The 26,659-nt window shown below is 38.8% G+C and overlaps 1 protein-coding gene across 2 annotated transcripts in view; it reads left to right on the top strand.

The window, feature by feature from the left end:
- The window catches only part of HCN1 (hyperpolarization activated cyclic nucleotide gated potassium channel 1), a 302,872-nt gene that overhangs the window by 240,952 nt on the left and 35,261 nt on the right, over nt 1-26,659 (top strand). The gene's annotated exons all lie outside the window — the stretch shown is intronic.

The following is a 26,659-nucleotide window of genomic DNA, read 5'->3' as shown; positions in this document are numbered from 1 at the left end:
GGAGGGGGATATTGAGTGGGGAGAAAGAAAGAGTTAACTAGTATTAACAAAGCTATATATTTAACAATTATATAGAGAAGTTCTTGCATCATGTACTCCTCTATTGGATGGTAAGTCATTGTCAACCTACTCAAGTCTGTGTATGTGATCCTAATACCCTCTAGTGGCTGCAGTCTACAGAGGATACCTTCTAAGGAGGAGGAACTGGGAAGCATAGCAGGAGAGAGAGAAAAGGGGAAGATGAAGGAAAGATAGAGAGCAGAAGATGAAAAGGGAAAGGGAGGAAAGTAGAGAAAAGAAGAGACATGAGAAGGGAAGAAGGGAGAGAGAACCACCTATTGTGATAATCCCACCAGTTTGTGAAATTGTCATGGGTTCTAGTGGCTTTTAGTATTCCTACCATGGGAAGTATAATGCTGAATGCCCCACATCATAACTCACTACAGTGCCTCATGGCAGCTGTACAATTTGGAAAGATGTGTGAGGGGTTTTGTTTGGCAAGGCTTGCAGTAAACAAGACACTTCATCTTTTACAATATTTTTTTTCCCTAGTGCCCATGAAAAGATTTAACTTTGGTGTTTGCTCCTGACATTTTGGGTAAAATATAAATCATAGAAATAACCTAGTCTGTCACCCTGCTAGTGTAATCTTGCGTAGGTATTAAAGTGATTCACAGAGAGTTAATTAAAATAATAGTTTGTTTTTCTTCACTAGTGAAGGTAGGTAATTCAAATCTGGCACATCTTTAGAGAAGAAGCTGTGTATTACCAGCTTCTAGTGTTTACCCGAAACTCCCAATATAGTTTTCATGGAAATTCCAGGCTCTCATTACAATAGTATTCCAGCTGCCGGCAGAGCAATTTATATGTACTGTATGTTACACTCTTATATAAATGTCAAATCTCTAAACTACTAGCGGTGAAACACACGTTATATGAATGCATTACAAAAATCTTGTGCAATTTCCAAGAAGAACTCAAAATGGCTGCAGGCCATTTTTTCAACTGTAAACTATGTTAAGTTTCAGCAAGATGCACAAATAGCATTGTTATCACCTTATAATATAATTGCTTATTTGTATTATCACATGGAGTCTCCCGTTCTCATTATGGTGCCCAATTCACACAAGCAGTGTTTAATTGAATTCCTAAAATCTGAAATGCATTTTTCCTTAGTGCCTTACTCCTGTCAGCAACAGAAATACTAAGTGTTGGCAGAAGCCACTTTCTTACCTCACAATAGACCAAATTCTGTACGAAGTTACACCCCTGTAAATCCAAAGTTACTCTGGTATGATACCATGGAAATCATAAGTTACTGTGTGACTGAGAGCAAAATTTGGCCCCATAACTTTTTGTGGATGACAACTACATGACTGTGTTAGGAGTTTTATAATATGTTACAGTTATACATCACTCACAATGTACCCATATTCAAATCTATCTGTTATTTTGTAGATCTGAAACTCTGTTATATTTTTTGCACTGGCTCTTCATGTTATTTGCAGTGCTGTTCATGAAAGTAAGAGCAGAATGCACGGTGAAAATACACCTACACTCTACTCTGTGCATGATCGTGAGGGGGATTTTTTTCCTTTCTTCTCTCCAATTATATCAATATATAAGATTCCTAACACCTTGACATCTAAATTCCAGACAAAATTATGAAGGAACAAGAGAGTCCAGAAAAAAGTGACTAGACCAGAGATAGTAAACCTATGAGTTGCTTCTTTTGGTTAAAAAAATCTATTGTTTGTGATCTTTTTTTTTTTTAACTTGCAAAGGGTCATAAGCTAGTCAAATGAAAACAATTTTTTTTTCTGGAAAGAGCATAGGCATTTCTCCTCAATGAGGGCTATTTCTCAAACAAATTATAAATTTTATCCACAAGACTTTTCAGCTACAGAGCAGTTAAAAATGTGTTGATAACACAGCAAGCTTATATATTTTTTTCACTCCCCACATATTCAAAAACAAGACAAACAAGTTTGTTCAAGCTTGAAAAATAACTTTCGGAGAGAGACCAAGCATTGAAAGGTGACAGTTATGAGCAACTGAAAACATGGAGTAAGAGTGTATGAAATGTTAACTATGGAAGTCACAGCCTCTACGATATATGTTGTAATTTGTTTTCTTCTACATATTGTATATCGGGGAAAATATCATTTCAGCTGAATACTTCTATCAGGAGCTATGCTGTGCACCTGAAAGATTAATGTCCTAATGAAAATGTAGCAAGTGTTCTTGGAAAAATGTCGATATTGAATTAAAGGCTCGAAACCTAGAGGAACACAGACATGGTGGTAATGACATTGACAGAAGCAGGCTTCTCAAAACTGGTGACAGACAGCATTCTAGTGGCAGCTCTCTCATTCAGCCCTAAAAACATCATTCAGATTGGTTTAGGTCTTTCAAAGAATATATTAGCTGTTACTATATTACAGACATTTTTGTATTCCAGGTATTGAGGTTTTTTGTGGTTCTTTTACTATTCAACCATAAATTAGCTCTTCAGCAGTTAAATGCTGAGTACAATTCTTCTAGGTCTTAAAGAACATGTCCCATTTCATCTGCGACCAACTGTAGAAGGCAAAATCCATATAGTAGTTAAAACAAATATCCGATTGAATATATTCAAGTCTAAATATTTACAGAATTTATTAAGTGTTATTGAATTTTATGTTTTTTTATTATACTTTGAATTTAGCACAGCATGAGAATCAAACATTCATAATTTAAGCAGGGCACATTTATCAAGATGAATGTAGCTTCTGATGAAGGCATTCATCTAAAAACACGATTTCCTCATGCACGGTAAGGAGAACAAAAGAAATCACACCAAGTACAGCATAATTATAGCAGTCATATCAGCAACTGCTATAGTAATGGTCACACAATGGTTTCTATTCTAACTCCTTGTGTTCTGTCTCTCAAATGCTCACGTTTCAGGCTAAAATTTTCCAAGTTTTCCCTTGCTTCAAAAATGATTTTTTTTGTGCAAGTTTGAACAAACTCAGCTCAGTCATTTCTGAGTCTGAGAAAAATATGGAAAATATAAGTGTTGCATTATATAAAAAAACTCTTGCCATCACTTTTCAAAATTTTCATGGAATTCTCTTCTATTCAGGTTCTATACACCCATCACGATAGGATGTGAGTGTCATCACTGAAGAGAAATTCCTTTACTTTGTACGATAGAGAAATTGATCTTCATTTAACTGAGCCCTGAAAATTGTATACTGATCACAATACACTTTTTGACTAACTTAATAAAATGTGCAGTTAAGGAAGTATTCGCTGCACATGTGTGAGTAGCTAACTTAACTGAATAGATAAAAAATGAAGTGATGGATATTCCTGTGAATTGGCAGGGACACCTGCAGCAGAGGAAAAGGCTCCTAACCACTTTATAAGTGGCAATAGGGTTGAGAGTGATTTAATGCACACTTTGTAAGTTGTGCAATGAGAAACTCCTCTCAGATGTACCTTAGGTGCTTCACAGTTGGGAAAGGGATGCATTTGCCTTGTGGTACATGACCATGTTATTAAAGACCAGGTTGTAGAGTTACACAAGGAGGTAGAGTTAAGGTTGTACTATCTAAGGGTAGATAGAATATATCACAGAATGGGATTTTAAAATCTTAGCTTTTGGCGACATGATTCCCATGAAAATGTAAGTAATGATCCACCGTCAGATCCAACCACCTGAACCAGACCTCACCATATGTTCCATTCTTCTACTTTTGTAGCACTGCTTGAAAGGAGCTTGTAAAGTGAGAATAAAATATATTTTTGATTGGATTCAGGTTTAAAGATCTTAGAAATGTCAATCATAGCAGGGAAAAGTATATCCTTTTTTTAAAGCTGACTTCTCTGATCATCGTTCCAGCATCAGTGAGAGCCAAACATGTATTATTTATTATTATTTGAATTACCCATAGTTCCTAGGAGCACAAGTCATAGACCACTACCCCATTGTGCTAGGCACTATACAAGCACGGAACAAAAAGACAGATCCCTACCCCAAGGGAGTTTACAGTCTAAGTCAAAAGATTGTTGGCAGCTGCTTGTTCCACACAGATGGAAGGATTTAAACTTGCTTAGCTGGGTCACTTAAATGACCTTTTACCAATAACATTTTTTCCCCTGAAAAAAGTTTCTTTAATGCATCAGTTATGTTTCTTTTTACATGGTGCCAGGAATCAGGGCCTGCAGCAGAGGCAGTCTCCAGGCAACATAACAAGTGCAGATAGCCTGTAGCAGGCTGCCTGATTGGCTACACCATCTGATTGGTTGGAAGAGTCAGCAGACCAGCTCTTAAGCCCAGGAGTAGCAACAATTTTCATGCTGCTCAAAGCATTCGCCCATGGCTGCAATAGCTCCTGCGCCTGCTTGTTCCTAGCCTTGCTCCTGCCTTGTTCCAGACCTGATCTTGCCTCGCCTCACTCCAGTTAACTTGGCTCTGACCCTGAGCTCTTTATTCCTCGCTGTTTACTCCTGCTCTAACCACGAGGCATGACTGCTGCTCCAACAAGTAGGCATGACCACCCACATCCCACTTACTGACAAATGGAAGGTCTCTGATTCTTAGATGGACAGAAACACTGATAATTTTCCCTAGATTTTAAATTTCTGGGGCAGGGACCCTCTCACCTGAGCACAATTGGACCTTAATCCTGATTGAGGCCTCTGGCACTACCACAACACAAATAATTATGATGGACAAAAAAAGATTTTACCTAAGCCATCTCTTCACAAAACGAACAATTCAAATTTTTAGAATTATATGCACATATATTATGCATAAGAAGTTATTGTGACTGTTCTTGCAATTCAGGCAATTGCATGTGAAAATGACCAGACACCTAACTAATTATATGTATGAAATGAATAATTGTAATTGTGTGCAAAAGCACAGAAATAGTGTGCAAATTGTGCACATTTCAAAATGAAAATGGACCAAAATATCCATCATCAGTCCTGTTCATTTAGACAAATTCAAAGCATTTTTAACAGCGTTTGGTACCGTATGCAGCATGTTTTTAATTACCTCAATAACATAAAACAACTGTGATGAGAGAGCCCTGAAAGAACATGAACTGCAATTCAGCATCAGCCTCAGTCCACAAAGCCTACTGTATAGATTCTTTTTTCAAGATAAATATTTCATACCAGTCCTCAGATCAACTTTTTAAATGATTAATTTTGTTACTTCATTAATTTTTCCTCAGTAATTTAGTAATAATTATTCTTAGTAAAACTTTTGAAATATTTAGGACAATTTTGTTCAAGTGTAAACGTACACCAAATTAATAAAATATTACTTCTCTCTCCTCGTATTGCATGTTTATTTTTAGGAATTAATAAACTTTGTGATGTGTTCTCATTGAAACTTTTCAGTGTGGACTATGGGTAAATAACTCCAGAGTTAATGGCCTGAATGAAAAAAAACAGCTACTGATGTGTGTCATCATTAGATTATAATACACACCCTGCTGTGTTTTATAGCATAAGCCTTACATGTTTTTGGTATACTCCACCAAGCATTAAAGCAATAATGGAAGAACTAATGAATGTAACAAAACCCATAAAGTATTAGCCATTATTCAAATATTGGAACTTTCAAATATTCTACTTTCATAACAACTTTTATATACATTTGCCTGTATTCACAGAAGAGCTGTCTTATGATCCCTTCATAATAAATAGTACCCATCATACGGGGTTCATACTGAGAAAGTAAGGCAGTTGGCTAGTTATCTTAGGTGCCTGTACATGAACTCAAGAAGCCTGGGAAACAAGCAGGAAGAATTGGAAGTCCTGGCAGAGTCAAGGAACTATGATGTGATTGGAATAACAGAGACTTGGTGGGGTAACTCAGATAACTGGAGCACTGTCATGGATGGGTATAAACTGTTCAGGAAGGACAGGAGGGGGAAAAAAGATGGAGGAGTTGCACTCTACGTAAGAGAGCAGTATGGTTGCTCAGAGCTCCAGTATGAAACTGGAGAAAAGCCTATTGAGAGTCTTTGGGTTAAGTTTAGAGGCGAGAGCAACAAGGGTGATGTCATGGTGGGCATGTGCTATAGACCACCAGACCAGGAGGATGAGATCGAGAGATTTCTTTGGACAACTAATGGAAGTTTCCAGATCACAGGCCCTGGTTCTCATGGGGGACGTCAATCACCCTGACATCTGCTGGGAGAGCAATACAGAAGTGCACAGACAATGCAGGAAGCTTTTGGAGAGTGTTAGGGACAACTTCCTGGTGCAAGTGCTGGGGCCGTGCTCCTCTTCATCTGCTGCTCACAAACAGGGAAGAATTGGTAGGGGAAGTAGAAGTGGCTGGCAACCTGGGCAGCAGTGACCATGAGATGGTTGAGTTCAGGATTGTTACAAAAGGAAGAAAGGAAAGCACCAGACTACAGACCCTGGACTTCACAAAAGCAGACTTTGACTCCCTCAGGGAACTGATTAGGAGGATCCCCTGGGAGGCTAATATGAGGGGAAAAGAAGTTCAGGAGAGCTGGCTGTATTTTAAAGAAGCCGTATTGATGGCACAGGAACAAACCATCCTGATGTGCAGAAAGAATAGCAAATAAGGCAGGTGATCAGCTTGGCTTAACAGATAAACCTTTGGTGCACTTAGACACAAAAAGGAAGCTTATGAGAAGTGGAAACTTGGACAGATGACTAGGGAGGAGTATAAAAATATTGCTCGAGCATGCAGGGATGTAATCAGGAAGGCCAAAGCACAACTGGTGTTGCAGCTAGCAAGGAACATGAAGGGTAACGAAGGATTTCTACAGGTATGTGAGCAACAAGAAGATAATCAGGGAAAGTGTGGGACCCTTAATGAATGGGGGAGGCAAGGTAGTGACAGATGATGAGGAAAAAGCTGAAGTACTCAATGCTTTTTTTTTTTTTTGCCTTAGTCTTCACAGACAAGGTCAGCTCCCAGACTGCTGCACTGGGCAGCACAGTATGGGGAGGAGGTGAGCAGCCCTCAGTGCTGAAAGAACAGGATAAGGACTATTTAGAAAAACTGGACATGCACAAGTCTATGGGGTCAGATGCAATGCATCTGAGGGTGCTGAGGGAGTTGGCTGATGTGATTGCAGAGCCATTGGCCATTATCTTTGAAAACTCGTGGTGATCAGAGGAGGTCCCGGACAATTGGAAAAAGGCACATATAGTGCCCATCTTTAAAAAAGGGAAGAAGGAAGATCCTGGGAACTACGGGCCAGTCAGCCTCACCTCAGTCCCTGGAAAAATCATGGAGCAGGTCCTCAAGGAATCCATTTTGAAACACTTGGAGGAGAGGAAGGTGATCAGGAACAGTCAATATGGATTCATCAAGGGCAAGTCATGCCTGACCAACCTGATTGCCTTCTATGGTGAAATAACTGGCTCTGTGGATATGAGAAAAGCTGTGGACTTGATATACCTTGACTTTTGATACGTTCTCCCATAGTATTCTTGCCAGCAAGTTAAAGAAATATGGATTAGATGAATGGACTATAAAGTGGATAGATATCTGGCTAGATCATTGGGCTCAATGGGTAGTGGTCAACGGCTCAACGACTAGTTGGCAGCCAGAATCAAGTGGAGTGCCCCAAGGGTCGTCCTGGGGCTGGTTTTGTTCAACATCTTCATTAATGATCTGGATGATGGGATGGATTGCACCCTCAGCAAGTTTGCAGATGACACTAAGCTGGGGGGAGAAGTATATACAGTCGAGGGTAGGGATAGGGTCTAGAGTGACCTAGACAAATTGGAGGATTGGACCAAAAGAAATCTGACGAGGTTCAACAAGGACAAGTGCAGAGTCCAGCACTTAGGACAGAAGAATCCCATGCACTGCTACAGGTTGGGGACCGACTGGCTGAGTGGCAGTTTGCAGAAAAGGACCTGAGGATTACAGTGGACGAGAAGCTGGATATGAGTCAACAGTGTTCCCTTGTTGCCAAGAAGGCTAAAGGCATATTGGGCTGCATTAGTAGGAGCATTGCCAGCAGATCGAGGGAAGTGATTATTTCCCCTTTATTTGGCACTGGTGAGGCCACATCTGGAGTATTGTGTCCAGTTTTGCACCCGCTCCCCCCCCGCCCCACTATAGAAAGGATGTGGACAAACTGGAGAGAGTCCAGCAGAGGGCAGCAAAAATGATTAGGGGGTTGGGGAACATGACTCATGAGGAGAGGCTGAGGGAACCTGGCTTATTTAGTCTGTAGAAGAGAAGAATGAGGAGGGATTTGATAGCAGCCTTCAACTACCTGAAGCGGGGTTCCATAGAGGATGGAGCTAGGCTGTTTTCAGTGCTGGAAGATGACAGAACAAGGAGGAGTGGTCTCAAGTTGCAGTGGGGGAGGTCTAGGTTGGACATTAGGAAAAACTATTTCCCTAGGAGGGTGGTGAAGCACTGGAATGGGTTACCTAGGGAGGTGGTGGAATCTCCATCCTTAGAGGTTTTTAAGTTCCAGCTTGACAAAGCCCTGGCTGGGATGATTTAGTTGGGGTTGGACTAGATGACCTCCTGAGGTCTCTTCCAAACCTAATCTTTTATGATTCTATGATCATGGTTTCATAAATGTACATATATAAATAAAGTTGGGTATCCAGCTTGAACAGGTGAAAACATGGCATCAGAATCACATCTATATATGTGTATGCATATACACAGATGCCTCTATATATAGTTATACAGGGTCAGTGAAAGAGATTATATACAGGATATAACAGTTTTATCATCAGAAATTTCGGGTTGTCATATTACTCTTTAGTGTTGAAGCCATGAATGAATTATGAAAGTCATCCCAAACAAAATGCTGAAAAAGCATGTATACCATAATTCTATGTATTCTACAGATGCTACAGACAAATATTTTGTAACTTTAATAGACTTTTAAAATATGTTTGAGGGCTATTCTTCATTGCTGTCTGTAAAGTTTACCGAAATTGCCATCTGTACAAGGCTGAGTCATAAAAACCTCTAAAAAGTACCTTCAATAGATTTTCTTAATCTAAAAATGTTATTTTTCTGTCTGGTTGCTTGAGTCCATAAGTACTGGGTCTCTTTGGGAAATGGAAAAACAAGTGCAACTTGCAGTGATTTGGTATTCCTTGGGGCCAAAATTCATCCCTGACATAAGAGTGCAAATCACTTTTGATATGTTTCGATATGTCATCACTGTAGACTATCTTGTTATCTACACTTGAGTTACTCCTCTCAAGTTAGCCTGGTTTGAGTGAGAGCAGCCACAATGTGAAAAAAAAAACTCATGATGATGTGTCCACACTGGTGTTGCACTCATTTGTGTGTGTCACTGACTTCTTGGTCCACATCCCATGATTCTGAGTGCTGGAGTAATCTAAGCGACTCTATGAATTCTTTCCCAGTGAATTTTGGGAGAACTTGTCTGTGCTCGCTCAAGCTTTAGCCTATGACACCACTTGGGCCACCCAGCTCAAGTTTAAAGCACTATAACACTCAAGTTAAGGGTTTTGTGTTGGGGTGGGAGTTGAGTTAGAGGGAACACCCAAATTTTAACTTGAGTTAACTTTGTAGTGAAGACAAGTCATTGAAATCCCAGGTGCGTTGGAGATGGGAAGTTAAAAGAAAAGGCAGCCCATCACCTCCTGCCTATCATACACACCCTTCTTGCTCTTCCTACCAAAGCTCTTCTGCTTTATTGCCATGTAAATTACACTGAACTTTCACAATCCATGAATGCCAGATTGGTGCTAGTTACACTGATTTGCCCCTCATATCCATTTATATCTATTTCTGACCCATTTACACTCAGCTTTTGATTATCCCAACCACTTTTATCACCACTGATTTTGTCCCAGAAAGTTCCATGGGAATTCCTTCCACTTACTCTGAGATCCATTCTTGAATGATTCCTTCCTAACTGGGTTTGCAGTAACTTTGTTGGCTGGGACAGCCTTTGGGTATAAGTAGGGCCCTACCAAATTCACGGTCCATTTTGGTCAATTTCTTGGTCATAGGATTTTTAAAAGAACAAATTTCATGATTTCAGCTATTTAAATCTGAAATTTTATAGTGTTGTAATTGTAGGGGTCCTGAACCAAAAAGGATGTGTGGGTGGTGGTGTCACAAGGTTATTGGTGGGGGAGGAGGTTGTGATACTGCTACCCTTATTTCTGTGCTGCTGGTGGTGGTGGCGCTGCCTTCAGACCTGAGCAGCTGGAGAGTGGTGGCTGCTGGCCGGGAGCCCAGCTCTGAAGTCAGCAGCACAGAAGTAAGGATGGCATGGTATGGTATTGCCACCCTTACTTCTGCGCTGTTGCCTGCAGAGCTGGCCTCTCAGTCAGCAGCCGCCACTCTCCAGCCACTCAGCTCTGAGGGCAGCAGCACAGAAGTAAGCGTGGCATGGTATGGTATTGCCACCCTTATTTCTGCACTGCTGTTGGCGGGGCGCTACCTTCAGAGCTGGATGCCCGGCCAACAGCTGCTACTCTCCGGCCTCCCAGCTCTAAAGGCAGCACAGAAGTAAGGGTGACAATACCGTGACCACCCTAAAATAATATTGGGACCCCACTGCAACTCCCTTTTGGGTCAGGACCCCCAAGTTGAGAAATGCTAGTCTCCCCCATGAAATCTGTATAGTATAGGGTAAAAGTACACAAAAAACCAGATTTCACAGGGGGACACCCGATTTCATGGTCCACGACGCTTTTTTCATGGCCGTGAATTTGGTAGGGCCCTTGATATAAATCTCTCACTTTCCTCCTCCTCAAAGTGTGGCAGCAACTGGCAGGACCGCATAGGCTGTTTAAGTGTTGTAATATACTGTAGATATCTAACCAGCAGCAAATGTGTGAAGTCCCAAATTGAAAAATTACCTTATTCCAACAATTCAGATATTGATATATTCACAATATATATAATTAATTATCAATTTAACAACCTCATTGTGATTCCTTTGATGTAATTACTTTAAAATATTTCAACATGAATCTTCTCATGATCATTTTAAATAATGTATTAATCTAATGTAAGCCCCAAATCAACAGCACAGTAATTGATCTCAATAAAAAGGTTACTTGTTTGATAAAATGTTGGGGAATGTAGATACAAAATGCTAGTTAAACCCATTAAACTAAATAAAGTGCCAGGTTTCAGAGTAACAGCCGTGTTAGTCTGTATTCGCAAAAAGAAAAGGAGTACTTGTGGCACCTTAGAGACTAACCAATTTATTTGAGCATAAGCTTTCGTGAGCTACAGCTCACTTCATCGGATGCATACTGTGGAAACTGCAGAAGACATTATATACACAGAGACCATGAAACAATAGCTCCTCCCATCCCACTCTCCTGCTGGTAATAGCTTATCTAAAGTGATCACTCTCCTTACATTGTATATATAATGTCTCTGTGTATATAATGTTTTCTGCAGTTTCCACAGTATGCATCCGATGAAGTGATCTGTAGCTCACGAAAGCTTATGCTCAAATAAATTGGTTAGTCTCTAAGATGCCACAAGTACTCCTTTTCTTTTTGTAAATAAAGTGCGAGAGAGTCATCAGGAGTCAGTTATAGGAGGGTACATACAATTTATATCTTGTACTTTGTGATCTATTATTGAAGCATCTGGAGAGTTGAATTAGAATAAATCACACCATTCAGAAGAGCTTTCTTAGAAAACAATGTTTGCTTCTTTCAGAGATTAACAGACATTGCAACAGCGGTGCTGTCCATCAGAGGAGTATTCCTCATCATTGCCTAATTCAGTTCAGCATCACACTTCCAAGTTCCTGTCAACTTCAAATAAAGTGAGAGACTATTCTCCCTGGCTCCTACTCAGAGTCTGATTAGTGCCATCAGTTTCTTTTATGTGGCTTTTACAGCTTCTGCTAAAAAGCCAGGAGAAATTAATATATAATAGACTATGCTTACCACAGCATGACCATTCCTATAATATGTGAAACTACTATTGCACTTACAAATGTGGTATCTGAATTCCTGGGTGGCAGACATTAACTACATACTCTACATGTGCCTGCTGAGGAAGTTTCCTCTATGAGAACTGATTGATATGTTCTCTTTGAGCAGCATGCATGCTTTTTCTTGGATGGCAGTCTCTCTCTGTATAAGGGTTTTTTAAAAATATAATTTTGAATTACCTTTATCCCTATCTTACAATGTCTGGTACTATAGAGACCTCTTCATCGGATGCATGTAAGCCATCATAGAATATCAGGGTTGGAAGGGACCTCAGGAGGTCATCTAGTCCAACCCCCTGCTCAAAGCAGGACCGTTCCCCAGGTATCAAATTATAGAATATGGTTTTAATGCTATACTAGGTGCTGCAGAGGTGTGACATGACAAAGAGTTCCAGTATAAAGTGCTAACAGCGTATGTCAGGAGTCTCTATTCACCCCCCTCCCCCCAAAGTTTATGGTTTTTGAAATCTAGAATTTTACTGTAGTCTGAGGTTTTGCCTGTGATAAAGAAAAAAAGTAATTATCTGCCAAGCATAAGAGAGAGAGACTGTGGTGCAGAGAGACTGTGGTGTAGTAATGAACCTAATGTGGTTCTGTGTTTCAGAACATGCATCCTCTTTTAATTCATGGAACTTAGATGCCTATTTGATTATGGAAAAATACAAGTTAAACCTGGACCACAAAGGCAGGCTGGAAATCCCTTTATATTACTACATCTTCTTGAAATTGGTAGAGTGCTTTTGGGGTCACTTGAAATAAAAAATGCTGGATAGAGTGGGCATACTTAAAATATTCAACCCAACAAGAAGATAGTGAATGTTTCTGGGTCTGGCAAAATCTTTTAAACTAGAATGAATGGGCTTGATCCAAAGCTTTTTTAACTCAGTGAGAATCTTTCCATTGACTTCAGTCAGATTTTGATCAGTTCCTGTAAGTTTGTCCACTGTAAGTGCACATTGTTGTTGTTCACTACACGGAAGAGGTGACCATGATGGCATGCATTGATTGATATTGAAGAAAATGGATGTGCCTACTTGTGTGCACACAGACGCCCACTTTGCACTTGAAGTTATGGCAATTGTATATTCAAAATAGGCAAAAATTGCATATGCATTTTTCCATGCAAACTTTCAGCCTTCCTGTTTGAAAATATAGCCCTAAATAACTGCAGTGCCTGAATAGAGTAAGGAAACCAGGCAAGAAATGTCCTGACTGTTCTTTTATAGATGAATTCTCCAGTTGATTCACTGGTGGTTTAAGAGGGTAAATCCTATTAATGCTAAGTAAGTTATCCAAGTTAATTTTCTCCACAGCAGAGCAAGAATAGATGTCTTATCATACATTTGTTTCTTTCCAGTGCCACTCTCATACAAAAACCAGTGCAGTATTCTACAGCAATAGCCCTAAATACAAAACTTTGCTATAAATTGGTATTTTGGACCGTTATTGAGAGACATTGCACAATAGTAATCATGGACTTACAAAAATATTTTTTGTCAAAATTCTATCACTTTCCGTTGAACTGGGTCTAATATAGCAATCCCTTATTCTTGTAGTTACTGATTCCTGAAAAGGTATGGGTCTTTTCTTCCATACCAAAACATAACCTCTGCATGAACATCTCCTTTGCTGGCAAGTCTTATATAAGAGATTAAAATGTAATAGGGACAGGAGAGATGGTTGTTCTTTGTCCAAAATATGATCATCTCTCACTGCACCTTTATATATTTTCAATATTTTTTTTCAGTATCTCTTCCAGTACCTCTAGAGATAACTTACACGTGGCCACATGAATGGAGGCAGTCACCTAACAAGATGGTGAATTGAATTGATTCACCATAAGAAGTATCTAGAACTATAGGAGGTTAGTGTTTTGGAGTTCTAATGGTTCGCAAGAATAACTCTACTATATGTCACCTCAAGACTAGACTAGTGCAATGAGAGGGACCATCTGAGAATAACAGAATGATAGAACTGGAAGAGACCTCGAGAGGCCATCTAATCCAGTCCCCTGCACTCATGGCAGGACTAAGTATTATCTAGATCATTTCTGACAGGTGTTTGTCTAACCTGCTCTTAAAAATTTCCAATGATGGAGATTCCACCTCCCTAGGCAATTTACTGCAGCGCTTAACCACCCTGACAGTTAGGAAGTTTTTCCTAATGTCCAACCTAAACCTCCCTTGCTGCAATTTAAGCCCATTGCTTCTTGTCTTAGCCTCAGAGGTTAAGAAAAACATTTTTTCTTCCTCCTCCTTGTAACAACCTTTTACATACTTGAAAACTGTTACCATGTCCCTTCTCAGTCTTCTCTTCTCCAGACTAAACAAACCGAATTTTTTCAGTCTTCCCTCGTAGGTCATGTTTTCTAGACCGTTAATCATTTTTGTTGCTCTTTTTTGGATTCTTGTCAATTTGTCCACATCCTTCCTGAAATGTGGCATCCAGAACTGGCCACAATATTCCACTGGAGGCCTAATCAGCACAGAGTAGAGCAGAAGAATTACTTCTCGTGTCTTGCTTACAACACTCGTGTTAATACATCCCAGAGTTATGTTTGCTTTTTTTGCAACAGCATTACACTGTTGACTCGTATTTAGCTTGTGATCCACTATGAACCCCAGATTCCTTTCCACAGTACTCCTTCGTAGTCATTTCACATTTTGTATGTGGGCAACTGATTGTTCCTTCCTAAATGGAGTACTTTGCATTTGTCATTATTTACTTCAGACCATTTACTTCAGACCATTTTGCCAGTTTGTCCAGATCATTTTGAATTTTAATCCTATCCTCCAAAGCACTTGCAACCCCTCCCCTTGGTATCATCTGCAAACTTTATAAGTGTACTCTCTATGCCATTGTCTCAATCACTGATGAAGATATTGAACAGAACTGGACCCAGAACTGATCCCTGTGGGACCCCATTTGTTATGCCCTTCAAACATGACTGTGAACCACTGATAACTACTCTCTGGGAATGGTTTTCCAACCAGTTTCGCACCCACCTTATAGTAGCTCCATCTAGGTTGCATTTCCCTAGTTTGTTTATGAGAAGGTCATGCAAGACAGTATCAAAAGCTTTACTAAAGTCAAGATATACCACATCTACCGCGTCTCCCCTATCCACAAGGCTTGTTACCCTGTCAAAAAAAAAGCTATCAGATTGGTTTGACACAATTTGTTTTTGACAAATTCATGATGACTGTTACATATCACCTTATTATCTTCTAGATGTTTGCAAATTGATTGCTTAATAATTTGCTCCATTATCTTTCCGGGTACAGAAGTTAAGTTGACTGCTCTATAATTCCCTGTGTTGTCCTTATTTCCCTTTTTATAGACTGGCACTATATTTTCCCTTTTCCAGTCTTCTGGAATCTCTCCCATCTTCCATGACTTTTTAAATATAATTGCCAATGGCTGAGATATCTCCTCAGTCAGCTCCTTGAGTATTCTAGAATGCATTCATCAGGCCCTGGTGATTTGAAGACATCTAATTTGTTCAAGTAATTTTTAACTTGTTCTTTCCCTATTTTAGCCTCTTCTGATCCTACCTCATTTTCACTGGCATTCACTATGTTAGATGTCCAATCACCACCAACCTTCTTTTTAAAAAACAAAACAAAGAAGTCATTAAGCACCTCTGCCATTTCCACATTTTTTCTGTTATTATTTTTCCCCACTCATTGAGTAACAGGCCTACCCTGTCCTTGGTCTTCCTCTTGCTTCTAATATATTTGTAGAATGTTTTCTTGTTATCCTTTATGTCTATAGCTAGTTTGATCTCATTTTGTGCCTTGGCCTTTATAATTTTGTCCCTACATACTTGTGTTATTTGTTCATATTTATCCTTTGTAATTTGACCTAGTTTCCATTTTTTATAGGACTCTTTTTTGATTTTCAATATCATTGAAGATCTCCTGGTTAAGCCCGGGTGGTCTCTTCCCATACTTCCTGTCTTTCCTACACAGTGGGATAGTTTGCTCTTGTGCCCTTAATAATGTCTCTTTGAAAAACTACCAACTGTCTTCTATTGTTTTTCCTCTTAGACTTGCTTCCCATGGGCTCTTACCTTACAACTCCCTGAGTTTTCTAATGTCTGCCTTCTTGAAATCCATTGTCTTTATTCTGCTGTTCTCCCTCCTAACATTCCTTAGAATCATGGACTCTATCATTTCATGATCACTTTCATCCAAGCTGCCTTCCACTTTCAAATTCTCAACCAGTTCCTCCCTATTTGTCAAAATCAAATTTAGAACAGCCTCTCCCCTAGTAGCTGTCTCCACCTTCTGAAATAAAAAAAAAATTGTTTCCAATACATTCCAAGAACTTATTGGATAATCTGTGCACTGCTGTGTTATTTTCCAAACAGATGTCTGAGTAGTTGAAGTCCCCCATCACCACCAAGTCCTTTACTTTGGATGATTTTGTTAGTTGTTTAAAAAAAGCCTTATCCACCTCTTCTTCCTGGTTAGGTGGACTGTAATAGACCCCTACCATGACATCACCCTTGTTTTTTACCCCTTTTATCCTTACCCAGAGACTTTCAACAAGTCTGTCTCCTATTTCCATCTCAACCTCAATCCAAGTGTTTACATTTTTAATACATAAGGCAGCACCTCCTCCCTTTTCCCCCTACCTGTACTTCCAGAGCAAGCTGTACCCTTCTATACCAATATTCCAGAAGGGGAAATGGTGCAGAATGTGGGTGCTTAATCATTAAGCTGGTCTTCACGTTGAGAGCACCTGGACATTGTGAATTGGGACCTAGTTTATCTGAGATTCCATTTTTCTCACATCTGTGATCAGTGGATGTGCTGAAACATAGCCCCCTGCTTTAAATATGAAGGGGCTGTTGGCAGGCAATTTTCCTGAACAAAAGGTCCTTGTTCTCCAGAGTTCATATTTGTTAACTTTCCATCCATACCATGAGGCCCATCTTCTCAGGCATTGGATAGTGGGTGAGTTGTAGGATCTTCATGGTTAGATGATAGGATGTTATGATTATCATAGTGAGTAGAGTAAATACAATTTGAAGTTTTATGCACTGATCTTTATAAAGTAATATTTTAGAACCCTACTTTAACTTATCTCTGATGACAGTAGAACAAGGTGCTGAAGTTCTACTTGTACAGTAGGTAATGTGGAAATTTTCCACCAAGTATAAAAAGTCTCCCATCAATGGTTAGTAGAAGTAAAGTAGGTTGTGTTTTCTGGCAGCTGTCACAAAATAAGGCCTTGCAGAGAGAGATGCTTTTAATATCATGCCTAACTGCATTAAAAAACATGACAAACAAACCATGAAAGAATATAAAAGACTAAGACATCTGCCTAGCTATTGAGCAGAGCTTGGCTGATATAAAGTGTGCCTTCTCATTCTCTAACCCCAGACATGGTCTTATTATACTAATACTTATAGCTATGTGACAAACTTAGCGTGTGAGAAAGAGGTTAATACCCTTCCTGAGCCACTATTTAAAGTTCATAGCTGGCCTATTTTTAGGCCACAGTGCGAGATGTTGGCTGAATATAGAAACAGATCATGTGTCCTCGCAGAATATAGAACATTGTGATATTTCATTTCCAGAGTACATAATTAAGACTGTACATAGATTATATACTTTAGTTATACAAGCATACACCTTTATATGAATTATATTAGCTTCCTCTTACATTTAAGTGCAATTAATTGCAAATGTAGCTCTGATGTGACATATTATGTTTAAAATTCAATTTGTATTTGTAAACTTAAAATATACTGACTTAGTGTATCAGAGCCCTTACACAAAATCATTGGCAGGTTATTCAAAGAAAGGGTGGTGAAATATACATCCTGTCTGATAACTACAGAGGTAGCCCATATTCAACAGTGTAGTAGCTTCACTTGTCACTCTTAAAATATATCACTGATATGCATTATCTATGCCACCAACCTGCAGTTATAATATATTGTGTTACTCTGTACTGCAATGACAGGGCTTTCAAGTGATTTCCTGTGATATAAAATCAGTAGAGTTTAAATGTATTCGTAGAAATAAAGATTAAGATGTAGCCTTGTTTAATATAATTTGAAACTTTCTGAATAAGTCATGGGACCATATTTCTTATGGAAATAATCCTCAGTCCATATTTAATTCATAAGGTAGGTAATGGGCACACAACTTAAAAGCTATTAACTGTTAAATAAATGTAATGCTTCAGGCCTGCAGATGAACAGAGATTGTTTTTGCCTCACTTAAATACTCTTTTGAAATGTCTTCCATATTGCACTGACCCCTTTCTTGGGGGTCACTGAGAGTGTCATGGTACACCAGTCCCATTCAGATATTTAGTATCCTTATAGTTACTGTACTAGGGTCCACAGGTTCTAGCATTTGGTTGGATACCAATACACACTAAGAGACATATCTAGTACAATAAGAGGCTTCCCTTCTAGCTTGGCAGGAAAGAAAGGGTGCAAATACTAAAGTCTTAGTGCTTAATTATTGAGAACAAGTACAGTCCATTAATGACGAATAGCCAGGATGGGTAAGGAATGGTGTCCCTAGTCTGTTTGTCAGAGGGTGCAGATGCATGGCAGGAGAGAGATCACTTGATCATTACCTCTTAGGTTCACTCCCTTTGGGGCACCTGGCATTGGCCACTGTTGGTAGACAGGATATTGGCCTGGATGGACCTTTGGTCTGAGCCAGTATGGCCATTCTTATGTTCTTATATACAGCATAATTCCTAAATAAGCCCATAGGAGGTAGTCTAGTAAAATTATATAAGGCTCTCGCAGGTCTTCTTGGATCCACTACTAATATTGTCACTAAATTCCCACACTCTCTGGGATGTATCTCAATCAACCATTTCAAGTTTTGCCCCTTTAAGGTTGGCTTGCTACTGGCCATTTAAAGAGCCCCAAGAACTGATTCTACTCTAGTGCCCTGATTGTTTTAATTTCTCCAGGTTATTCTACTCCTGATAGTCTGTCTTCTCTTCCCCTCTCCCCCTTAATTGTTTCTTATCCAACATCCTTGGTCCTATACTGAGGTTGTTCCTTCAGTCAGCTGTTTCTTCTTGTGCTCCCAAAAGTTGCTGAGTCTCTTTATACATCCTGTCCCCCTTGTGCATCCTGTCTTGTCCCACAACTACCCATCCTCGTAGCCACTCCTCAGCAGCGCCCTAGCTCGACACTTGTCTTTCCATTAGGCTACTCGAGGGCAGTTCATAGTCAGTTTTATCAGCTGTTCAAAGGCTCTCTTCAGGTCACAACTCATCAGGCTTCCTCTATCAGCTGACTATCACTTTCTTGGATGACATCCCTCACACAGCTTGCAGTAAATTTGTGCTCCAAAATCTGTTTTCATTATTGTTCTAGCTCTGCATGCTTATGAAGATGGTTCATACTTTCAGGATTAACATACGTGATATAGTGTTCCTGAGACTTCAGGCAACACTAATTGTGATAAAAGCAATAGCTAGCTAAAGTTTGGGATAAGGGCTTCACCACACTCCTGCCACACAGTGGCTGACCACACTGCTTTGGTGCTATAGAACACTACTGACATTGTTAGCTAGACCACCTACCACCACCACCATCCCTAGCACTCAGGAGGACACTAGCTGATCCTGCTCCAGTGTCCTTCCTCAATAGCACAGCCAAGCAAGGCAAGTCAAAATTTTGTCCTAAGTGTCTTGCCCCAGGTCATATAGTAAACCAATGATAAAGATGGTAATAAAATCTATTTACAAATGCTCTTCTCTCCTTCCTGTTTGTCTTTCCCTTTAGATTCCTGTGAGATGTATAGAACCATGTTTTTATCTGAAAAAAAAATCCTAATTTGTAGTAAATAAGATTATCACTTGTTCTCTTGTTTCTCCTGCTTAAAAAAGCAGAATTAATCTAAGTGTTTTTAAATGTCTGCTCCTACCCTGCTTTGCGATGCTGGCTTTACCTAATGTTGGACTATGTTCACAGCATATCAATGCAGTAAGATGGTGCATTAAAAAAATTAATTCCTAACTTCATCTCTATTCATCGTATTAAATTTGAACTTGATTGAATGGCTAAAAATCACATTAGATGCAAACAGAAATGTAACTATGATAACTCCAAACATAATTTGAATGTTGATATTTCAAAGCTCAGCTAACTATGATTTATCCAGTATAATCAGTTAGATTTAATTAAACCATTACATCACTTCATACAGAGAGATTATGGGCTTTTAAGTCATAATAGGAAAGAACTATTAACCTACCAATTAATGAGATAGCAGCATTCCTGAACCTAAAGTCCTTGGATAGTTTTTTTAAAATATCAATGCACATATCACCACTTATTTTTTTAAAAAACTAATTTTTACTCTTGTTGTGTCTGCTGTACTATATATGTAGGATCCTGACAAAGTATGTCCCCTTCAGAGCCTTCTCATTTACTGACTCATTTCATTTCACTAAATAGGACTGCAGCATGAAGATGATCTGAGGAAGAAGGCAAAGTAGAGAAGAAGAGGGAAGAGTGGGGAGGAGTACAAAGAGGCAGAGGTGGAAATAGGAGAGGAGAGAGCAGAGTGACTTTAATATCTTGGCACAGAGCCTGTTCCTAGCCCTTCGTAAGCTTTCCCTATAATTCATTTCTTTATTTTAGTCTTTTCTTTCAGTCCCAGCCTATCTCACAATGGCATCCTAAACACAGATTCTTCCTCCCCACCCTTGACCCTCAGGTGATTTGTTTGCTTCTGCCCACTGCTGAGTCCTCTTTCCCTCCTATGTGAGGCAGCCCAGGTAGCTTAGCTGTGTGCAGAGCTATCACCTGCTACTCTACCTCACTATTCCATATTGCCTTCTGACTCTGAGGCACTGCTGCTAGGATCCTGCCTTAACTTGGCTCTGATAACAGAGGAAAATACCAGGTTGAGGAAAGGAAGGAGAAAAGAAGTGGAGATGAGTTACTTCTCATGGATGCCACAATCCCACTACTCAATATAGAATTGTCCAAAGTCAACTCAAAAGGAGGAGAAAAGAGGAAAGGGAGAGTAGAATAAAAGAGGAGGAATGGGAGCTACATCTATTAGAATTGCACAATACTGTGTGAAAATAACATTTATATTCTGATTTAAGTTTACTAAAACCAATAAATTCATCTACACCTGAAAAGTCAAACTTCAGTTTATTGTGTATTGTATCAATTTCAAAGATGGACCCAAACAATAAACTTCCGATCAAGAACTGGGTTCAAAATTACCGAAAGTTTTGGGTTGTTCAGATCCAGTCGTGAAATCATGGCTCTTTTGAAATCAATGGCAGTTTTTCATTTACTTTGACTGGGCCAGGCTTTCATCCCAGGGCTAGCATTTAAATACGTTTCCAGTGTGTCATTCAGATCCTGTATATAATCTAGTTGTAAATATGTTGGTCCCAGGATATTAGACATGCAAGATGTCTCTCTCACCAACAGAAGTTGGTCCAGTAAAAGATATTACCTCACCCATCTTGTGATTCAGATCCTGAGTCAGATTCCCCAAAGTCCAAGATGTTAATGTCTATGGTTTTGCTTCAAGCATATCATTAATCAGTTGAAGCTAGGAACCAGTGATATAATGTTGTTACAGATCTGTGCATGCACAAACAGGCCTTTGGTATTCTACTACTCAAAACTAATTATAGAAATGTAGAGCTGGAAGGGACCTTCAGAGGTCAGCATGTCCAGCACCCTGTGCTTAGGTGGGGCCAAGTAAACCTAAACTATCCCTGACAGGTGTTTGACCAATCTTTTCTTTAAAACCTCCAATGATGGGGATTCCACAACCTCCCTTGGTAAACTATGCTTATAGTTAGAAATTTTCTCCTAGTATCAGACCTAAATCTCTGTTGCTAGAGATTAAGCCAATGACTTCTTGTTTTACCAGCAGTAGGCATGGAGAATAGTTGATCACGGTCCTCTTTATAACAGCTCTTAACATATTTGAAGATTGTTCTCAGTTCCCCCCTCAGTTTCTTGTCTCAAGACTAAACTGGGCATAGTTTGTTTTAACTTCATAAGTCCAGTTTTCTAACTCATCATTTTTGTTGTTCTCCTCTGGATTTTCTCCAGTTTGGCCACATCCTTTTTAAGACATGGAGTCCAAAATTAGTTACAATACTCATCTTCATCAATGCCAAGTAGAGCAGAATGATTTTCTCCCATGTCTTAAATATGACAGTCTTGTTAATACACTCCGGTATGATATTAGCCTTTTTGCAACTGGACCATATTGGCTTATGTTCCATTTTTGATCCACTATAGATCCTTTTCTGCAATACTAATGTCCATCCAGTTATTCCCTGTTATGTATTTGTGTACTTGATTTTTCCTTCTTAAACATGTAGTACTTTGCACTTTACTGAATTTCAGCTTTTTTATTTCAGACCAATTATCCAATTTATCAAGGTCATTTTGAATTTTAACCCTGCCCTCCAAAGTGCTAGCAACCCCTTCCAACTTGGTATCATCCATAAATTTTATAAGCATACTCTCCACCTCATTATCCAAGTTGTTAATGAAAATATTAAATAGTTCCAGACCCCTGAAGGACCCCACTAGATAGAGTTTAACAGTGAACTATTAATAACTACTCTTTGAGAACAGTTTTTCAACTACTTGTGTACACACCTTATAGTAATTTCATCTAAGCCACATTTATCTGGTTCACTTATGAGAATGATTGCTTGATAATTTGACTAGTCTATAATTCCCTGGGTCTGCCTTTTTCCCCATTTTAAAAAACTATGTTTGCCCTTCTCCAGTCCTCTGGGACCTCTCCTGTGCTTCATGAGTTCTCAAAGATAATCACTAATGGTTCCGAGATTGCTTCAGCTAGTTCCTTAAGTGCCCTAGGGTGAATTTTGTCAGATCCCACCAATGTGAATATATCAAGCCTATCTAAATATTCATTAACTTTTCTTTCCATATACTAGCTTGCATTCCTTCCCCCTAGTTGTTAATATTAATTGTGTTAGCTGGTCACAATTAACCTTTTTCATGAAGACTGAAGTAAAATAGCCATTAAATGCGCCTCAGCCTTTTTGGTGTTGTCCATTATTAGCTCTCTTTCCACTCTAAATAGTGGACCTACACTTTTTGTCATCTTTCTCTTGCCTGTAATGTATTTATAGAACCTCTTCTTATTGTCTTTATGTCCCTTGATAGGTGTAACTCATTTTGTGCTTTATTCTTTATGGTTTTGTCTCTAATAGTTTGCTTCTTCACAAAACAAATGTAGGGCTTAAAAATACAGTAAAGTACTTGAAGAAATGTTTGAAATAAGGACAGTAACCTAATTAACTAAACAATAGCTGCAACCTTGTATGAAGAAAAGGAGTACTTGTGGCACCTTAGAGACTAACCAATTTATTTGAGCATAACCTTGTATGAAGAGTTTTATGGGAAAAGTTACTGGATATATAGACCACCTAATTTTAAAATGTCAGTTCAAATATTTATATGTTTGAAGTACTGAAATATCTCATATGTAGTCAAAACTAAAAGCCTCTATAAGTTTCATAACAAAATATGGGGGTCCTTTTGTAGTAAATGCCATTACTTGGAAAGTAAGCTGAGACTTGCACAACCTACAAGATGTTTAGTAGATTAATAGATTATAAAACCAGAAGGGATCATTTATGTGATCTTCTAGTCTGACCTATATAACACAGGCTGTAGGACTTCCCTGAATTAATTCCCATTTGAACTAGAGCAAATCTTTTAGAATAACTTCCATTCTTGATTTAAAGATTGCCAGTGATGGTGAGACCACCATAACACTTGGTCAGTTGGTCCAATGGTTAATTACCCTCACTTTTAAAAATTTGTATATTATTTCTAGTCTGAATTTGTCTAGTTTCAACTTCCAGACATTGAATCTTGTTATACCTTCGTCCGCTAGATTGAAGAACTCTCTATTATAAAATTTTGGTTCCCCATGTAAATACTTGCACACTGTGATCAAGTCATCCCTTAACCTTCTCTCGGTTAAACAGATTGAGCTCCTGGAGTCTATCACTACAAAGCATGTTGTCAAATCCTTTAAATATTTTTGCATCTCTTGTCTGAATCTTCTATTTATTAACATCCTTCTTGAATTGTGGCCACCAGAACTGGTCACAGAATTCCAGTAATGGTCACACAAGAGCCAAATACAGAGGTATTATAGTCTTCCTGTACTCCTACTTGAGATTCCCTATTTATGCATCCAGGGATTGTATAATACTTTTTTGCATTGGTCTTCACTGCAGAGGATATGGGGCCTAAGCTATTCTTTTTAGGTGAAAAATCTGAGTAACTATCCCAGACTGAGGTGTCAACAGAGGAGATTTTGGAATAAATTGGTAAATTAAACACGAATAAGACACCAGAACCAGATGGTATTCTCCCAAGTGTTCTGAAGAAACTCAAATATGAAACTGCAGAACTACTAACAGTGGTACATAACACATTGCTTAAATCAATTTCTGTACCAAATGACTGGAGGATAGCTAATGTAACACCAATTTTTAAAAGAGGCTCCAGAGGCAATCCTGGCAATTACAGGCCAGTAAGCCTAACTTCAGAACTAGGCAAATTGGTTAAAGCTACAGTAAAGAAAATAATTATCAGACACATAGATGAATATGATTTGTTGGGGAAGAGTCAACATGGCTTTTATGAACATGCCTTACCAATGTACTAAAATTCTTTGAGGATGTCAACAAGAATGTGAACAAGGGTGATCCAGTGGATACAGTGTATTTGGACTTTCAGAAAGCTTTTGGCAAGGTACCTCTCCAAAGGCTCTTAAACAAAGTAAGCAGTCATAGACTAAGAGGAAAGGTCCTCTCATGGATCAGTAACTCTTTAAAAGAGAAGAAACAAAGGATAGGAATAAATGTTCAGTTTTCACAGTAGAGAGAGAGAGAAACAGTTGGGTCCCCAAGGATGTGTACTGGGACCTTTGCTCTTCAACATATTCATAAATGATCTGGAAAAGAGAGTAACCAATGAGGTGGCAAAATTTTCAGACAATACAAAATTATGCAAGATAGGTAAGTCCAAAGCTGACTGTGAAAAGTTACAATGGGATCTGACAACATGGGATGACTGCGCAACAAAATGGCAGATGAAATTCGATATTGATAAATGCAAATTAATGCACATTAGAAAAATACTCCCAATTATTCATATGCAATGATGGGGTCTAAATTAGCTTTTACCACTTAAGAAAAAGATTCTGGAGTCATCATGAATAGTTTGGCTATTCTTATGTTTGTTTCCTTTTTATTACATTATTTATATCTGTTTTGACTTCCTCTCTGTAACATTGGGCTGGTTATCTCACAGTCATAAGGTTCCTTACAGTATTTCCAGCACTTCTGTTCCAAATGATATTTTGACACTTCTGGTTCTCCTCCCAGCTGGAAACCAAAGTTAAAAAGACATATTAGAACATTTCAGAACCTTTAAGAAGTTGCAGACTATACTCAGTTATAAAAAGAAACTAAGGCTTTGTGGCTGGGTATCGGACGTCTTTTTTCCTTCATTGCTGTCTTTCTAAACAGCACTAGAAAGTGCAACAGAAATACAATACAGGAGGCCCAATAATGTTCTCTCACAAAGGTCAAGCAAGGAAATTAAGCTGCAATGAGGGAAGTTGAATATTGTTTGTCAGACTGACTTTACTGAAGATCTGGTTGAACCATATAACCTTAAAAGGATTACCCTGTCTGCAATTGAATTTAATATAATGATAATTCCAATGTATAAAAAATGTATACAAAGAGTTGAATAGAAAACAACAATCATGTAGGAAAGGAAGGAAAAATATCCAGAAGGCCAGCATTTATATAGATTCCCAAGAATATATTGAGTTAATGCTACATCCCATGGGTTGCAGATACACAATTACCTTATCTTAACGACTCTGCATTATCTTATGCATTTATGGAGGCTGACTTACACTAATAAAAGTTATAAATAACTGCAGTGAAGTCTATGGAATTATCCTAGTGTAAAACTGGTGTAGGTGAAACCAAATTGGGACCTGAGTGTTGTTAAAAGTGCTAAATACTCCAATATTCAAACAGTGGAAGAAGAATGTTAACATTACGCACTGAACTATTAAACCTAGCACCATGCCAGTTTTTCACCACAGACGATAGAGCAAAATAGTCAATGCACTTTAAAAAAAAAAAAAGAGAGAGAGAGAGAGACAGATGAAAATGTCATTGATCTAACAGCTCAATGTGTAACTATTTCAGGTAGTTTTCAGGTATAACTAAATATTTTTTAAAGTGCAGCGTTAATGATTAATCACAAGATATCAGAGCAGTTTAAAAATATACTTAAGCTTCCAGAGTCCTTCGACATAATGTTCTGTAGGTTTTCCTGTAGTTGTCTCTTCTTACTTGCAAAGAAAAATTGTTTTCTCAGTACTGCTCGTTTTGTGCTGATCTCTTCCTGGGATAATTTGCTTGCTCTGGAAGATGAATATTGACCATATTCTGTGCAGCCTACTCTGTCAAAAGACCGGGAAATTGAGGCAAAGATCACAAATTATTTTTAGTTTCCTGAAACAGTTCTTCCTCCTTTTAAGCAGAAGCAGAGTTTAAGAAGAGTATAAATCAGAGGCTCTCTGAACTAAATACCACATTGTTTGGTTTAGCTACTCATGTCCTACAAGCCACAGCAA

The sequence above is a fragment of the Chelonia mydas genome, chromosome 5 (genome assembly GCF_015237465.2).
Source record: "Chelonia mydas isolate rCheMyd1 chromosome 5, rCheMyd1.pri.v2, whole genome shotgun sequence".
Lineage (NCBI taxonomy): Eukaryota > Metazoa > Chordata > Testudines > Cheloniidae > Chelonia > Chelonia mydas.
Note: the sequence above shows the minus strand (reverse complement) of the source record. Positions and strands in the feature narration are given on the sequence as shown.